Raw genomic sequence first — 5,826 nt, forward strand, 5'->3', positions numbered from 1 at the left:
TGAAAAAAGCTGACGTGATTGGCTGGCTCAGTCAGGCAGTGACGTCATAACTTGTAGGTGTGCTTGATCACTGCCATAAGCCAACAAGCCAGGCAGTGAGCTGTGGGCCCAAATGTGTGTAATGAAAATAGGATGTGTATGTTGACCTAGCAATTGTTGAAGTTAGAACAAACATGCACCCAGGGTGGGCTCCCGAGTGGACTTAAAGAGGGCTGTCTCAAGGTTCTGCAATAAATAAAGAGTAAGAAGAGTCACTAACAATACTGATGGGCTGAGTGGAAAAAGCCTCCACAGTCAATATTAAGGCTCCAATCTCAGATCTCTGAGTGCTAGTAAATCCAGAATGAGTGGGGGAATTATGGGGTCTCCACTAGACAGCCTCTTTTCCACGTTCACCAGAGCCGTCAATAAAGAGTGTTAAAACATTAGATATGAGAGATTGAAATATTTTTGTAGGCAAAACTACAGAAGTATGAGATAAGAACTGAAGGAGCTTGTCAGCAGGAAGTGCATGCTCTATATGGCCTGAGTAATCAGAGAGAACTATTAGCAGGTCTATCGCTATTTGCAGGTCTATTGCTTCAAATTGCTATTTACTTAAAGGAATGCTGTTGATATTAGGGTCATAACCTAACAACTGATTGCATCTGTGGCCTGAACAGATGACTCTACTGGCTAATTGGATATAGGGAGAAACTGTTTTAGTCCCAGTATGCGAGCAAAAATCCCACTCTTGAAAGCATAGCCCTGGGGCTACCTGTCCTATTAACCCTGTAGGGGAGTGTTTGGTGGGAAAAATAGATAATTGAACTGAAAACCATGGGTCAGTATGAGCTAGCTCTGCTTCTTCCATTTCCCACTATGCTGCAGGAGTTAAATACCTGGAAGAGTCTAGGTCAGCATTGCCTTTTAAGATAGAAAACAGCTTCTGGGGGACGGAGCAAGATGGCCGAATACGAACAGCTCCAGTCTCCGTCTCCCAGCGCGAGCGACACAGAAGGCCGGTGATTTCTGCATTTTCAACTGAGGTACTGGGGTCATCTCACTCGGGAGTGCCAGACAATCCATGCGGGTCAGCTGCTGCAGCCTGATCAGCAAGAGCTGAAGCAGGGCGAGGCATTGCCTCACCTGGGAAGCGCCAGGGGGAAGGGAGTCCCTTTTCCTAGCCAGAGGAACTGAGACACAAAACACCTGGAAAATCAGGTAACTCCCACCCCAATATGGTGCTGTAACACCAGCACACCGGAGAATATATCCCACACCTGGCCAGGAGGGTCCCACGCCCACAGAGCCTCCCTCCTTGCTAACACAGCAGTCTGCGGCAATCTAACCGCAAGGCAGCAGCGAGGCTGGGGGAGGGGTGCCCGCCATCCCTGAGGCTTAAGTAGGTAAATAAAGCCGCTGGGAAGCTTGAATTGGGTGGAGCTCACAGCAGCTCAAGGAAACCTGCCTGTCTCTGTAGACTCCGCCTCTGGGGACAGGGCTCAGCTAAAGGAGCAGAAGCCTGTGCAGACACGAACGACTCTGTCTGACAGCTTTGAAGAGAGCAGTGGATCTCCCAACACGGAGGTTGAGATCTGAGAAAGGGCAATCTGCCTGCTCAAGTGGGGTCCCTGACCCCTGAGTAGCCTAACTGGAAGACATCCCCCACTAGGGGCAGTCTGACACCCCACACCTCACAGGGTGGAGTACACCCCTGAGAGGAAGCTTCCAAAGCAAGAATCAGACAGGTGCACTCGCTGTTCAGCAATATTCTATCTTCCACAACCTCTGCTGCTGATACCCAGGAAAACAGGGTCTGGAGTGGACCTCAAGCAATCTCCAACAGACCTATAGCTGAGGGTCCTGACTGTCAGAAGGGAAACTATCAAACAGGAAGGACCTCTATACCAAACCCCATCAGTACGCCACCATCATCAAAGACCAGAGACAGATAAAACCACAAAGATGGGGAAAAAGCAGGGCAGAAAAGCTGGAAATTCAAAAAATAAGAGCACATCTCCTCCTGCAAAGGAGCACAGCCCATTGCCAGCAACGGATCAAAGCTGATCAGAGAATGATTTTGATGAGATGAGAGAAGAAGGCTTCAGTCCATCAAACCTCTCAGAGCTAAAGGAGGAATTACGTACCCAGCGCAAAGAAACTAAAAATCTAGAAAAAAAGAGTGGAAGAATTGACAGCTAGACTAATGAATGCAGAGAAGGTCATAAACGAAATGACAGAGATGAAAACCATGACACGAGAAATACGTGACAAATGCACAAGCTTCAGTAACCGACTCGATCAACTGGAAGAAAGAGTATCAGCGATGGAGGATCAAATGAATGAAATGAAGTGAGAAGAGAAACCGAAAGAAAAAAGAAGAAAAAGAAATGAACAAAGCCTGCAAGAAGTATGGGATTAAGGAAAAAGACCAAATCTACGTCTGATTGGGGCGCCTGAAAGTGAGGGGGAAAATGGAACCAAATTGGAGAACACTCTACAGGATATCATCCAGGAGAACTTCCCCAACCTAGCAGGGCAGGCCAACATTCAAATTCAGGAAATACAGAGAACGCCACAAAGATACTCCTCCAGAAGAGCAACTCCAAGACACATAATTGCCAGATTCACCAAAGTTGAAATGAAGGAAAAAATCTTAAGGGCAGCCAGAGAGAAAGGTCGGGTTATCCACAAAGGGAAGCCCATCAGACTGACAGCAGATCTCTCGGCAGAAACTCTGCAAGCCAGAAGAGAGTGGGGGCCAATATTCAACGTTCTTAAAGAAAAGAATTTTAAACCCAGAATTTCATATCCAGCCAAACTAAGTTTCATAAGTGAAGGGGAAATAAAATTCTTTACAGATAAGCAAATGTTTAGAGATTTTGTCACCACCAGGCCTGCCTTACAAGAGACCCTGAAGGAAGCCCTAAACATGGAAAGGAACAACCGGTACCAGCCATTGCAAAAACAAGCCAAAATGTAAAGACCATCGAGGCTAGGAAGAAACTGCATCAACTAATGAGGAAAATAACCAGTTAATATCATAATGGCAGGATCAAGTTCACACATATCAATATTAACCTTAAATGTAAATGTACTAAATGCTCCAATTAAAAGACACAGACTGGCAAACTGGATAAAGAGTAAAGACCCATCAGTCTGCTGTATTCAGGAGACCCATCTCACATGCAGAGACATACATAGGCTCAAAATAAAGGGATGGAGGAAGATCTACCAAGCAAATGGAGAACAAAAAAAAAAAGCAGCGGTTGCAATCCTAGTCTCTGATAAAACAGACTTTAAACCATCAAAGATCAAAAGAGACAAAGAAGGCCATTACATAATGGTAAAGGGATCAATTCAACAGGAAGAGCTAACTATCCTAAATATATATGCACCCAATACAGGAGCACCCAGATTCATAAAGCAAGTGCTTAGAGACTTACAAACAGACTTAGACTCCCATACAATAATAATGGGAGACTTCAACACTCCACTGTCAACATTAGATAGATCAACGAGACAGAAAGTTAACAAGGATATCCAGGAATTGAACTCATCTCTGCACCAAGCGGACCTAATAGACACCTATAGAACTCTCCACCCCAAGTCAACAGAATATACATTCTTCTCAGCACCACATCACACTTATTCCAAAATTGACCACATAATTGGAAGTAAAGCACTCCTCAGCAAATGTAAAAGAACAGAAATTATAACAAACTGTCTCTCTGACCACAGTACAATCAAACTAGAACTCAGGACTAAAAAACTCAATCAAAACCGCTGAACTACATGGAATCTGAACAACCTGCTCCTGAATGACTACTGGGTACATAACGAAATGAAAGCAGAAATAAAGATGTTCTTTGAAACCAATGAGAAAAAAAGATACAACATACCAGAATCTCTGGGACACATTTAAAGCAGTGCTTACAGGGAAATTTATAGCACTAAATGCCCACAAGAGAAAGCAGGAAAGATCTAAAATTGACACTCTCACATCACAATTAAATGAACTAGAGAGGCAAGAGCAAACACATTCAAAAGCTAGCAGAAGGCAAGAAATAACTAAGATCGGAGCAGAACTGAAGGAGATAGAGACACAAAAAACCCTCCAAAAAAATCAATGAATCCAGGAGTTGGTTTTTTGAAAAGATCAACAAAATTGACAGACTGCTAGCAAGGTTAATAAAGAAGAAAAGAGAGAGGAATCAAATAGACGCAATAAAAAATGATAAAGGGGATATCACCACCGACCCCACAGAAATACAAACTACCATCAGAGAATACTAACAACACCTCTATGCAAATCAACTAGAAAATCTAGAAGAAATGGATAATTTCCTGGACACGTACACTCTCCCAAGACTAAACAAGGAAGAAGTTGAATCCCTGAATAGACCAATATCAGGCTCTGAAATTGAGGCAACAATTAATAGCCTACCCACCAAAAAAAGCCCAGGACCAGATGGATTCACAGCTGAATTCTACCAGAGGTACAAGGAGGAGCTGGTACCATTCCTTCTGAAACTATTCCAATCAATAGAAAATGAGGGAATCCTCCCTAACTCATTTTATGAGGCCAACATCATCCTGATACCAAAGCCTAGCAGACACAACAAAAAAAGAGAATTTTAAACCAAAATCCCTGATGAACATCGATGCAAAAATCCTCAATAAAATACTGGCAAAGCGAATCCAACAGCACATCAAAAACCTTATCCACCATGATCAAGTGGGCTTCATCCCTGAGATGCAAGACTGGTTCAACATATGCAAATCAATAAACGTAATCCAGCATATAAACAGAACCAAAGACAAAAAACACATGATTATCTCAATAGATGCAGAAAAGGCCTTTGACAATATTCAACAGCCCTTCGTGCTAAAACCTCCCAATACATTTAGTATGGATGGAACACATCTCAAAATAATAAGAACTATTTATGACAAACCTACAGCCAATATCATTCTGAATGGGCAAAAATTGGAAGCAGTCCCTTTGAAAATTGGCACAAGACAGGGATGCCCTCTCTCATCACTCCTATTCAAAATAGCATTAGAAGTTCTGACTAGGGCCATCAGGTAACAGAAAGAAATAAAGAGTGTTCAGTTAGGAAAAGAAGAAGCCAAATTGTCCCTGTTTGCAGACGACATAATTGTGTATTTAGAAAACCCCATTGTCTCAGCCCAAAATCTCCTTAAGCTGATAAGCAACTTCAGCAAAGTCTCAGGATACAAAATCAATGTGCAAAAATCACAAGCCTTCTTATACACACCAGTAACAGACAAACAGAGAGCCAAATCATGAATGAACTCTCATTCACAATAGCTTCAAAGAGAATAAATACCTAGGAATCCAACTTACAAGGGATGTAAAGGACCTCTTCAAAGAGAACTACAAACCACTGCTCAGTGAAATAAAAGAGGACACAAACAAATGGAAAAACATACCATGCTCATGGATAGTAAGAATCAATATTGTGAAAATGGCCATACTGCCCAAGGTAATTTATAGATTCAATGCCATCTCCATTAAGCTACCAATGACTTTCTTCACAGAATTGGAAAAAAATTGCTTTAAATTTCATGTAGAACCAAAAACAATCCGCATTGCAATGACAATCCTACGCCAAACGAACAAAGTTGGGAGGCATCACGCTACCTGACTTCAAACTATACTACAAGGCTACAGTAACCAAAACAGCATGGTACTGGTACCAAAACAGAGATATAGACCAATGGAACAGAACAGAGCCCTCAGAAATAATACCACACATCTACAGCCATCTGATCTTTGACAAACCTGAGAAAAACAAGTAATGGGGAAAGGATTCCCTA

The sequence above is a fragment of the Piliocolobus tephrosceles genome, chromosome Y (genome assembly GCF_002776525.5).
Source record: "Piliocolobus tephrosceles isolate RC106 chromosome Y, ASM277652v3, whole genome shotgun sequence".
NCBI classification, from domain to species: domain Eukaryota; kingdom Metazoa; phylum Chordata; class Mammalia; order Primates; family Cercopithecidae; genus Piliocolobus; species Piliocolobus tephrosceles.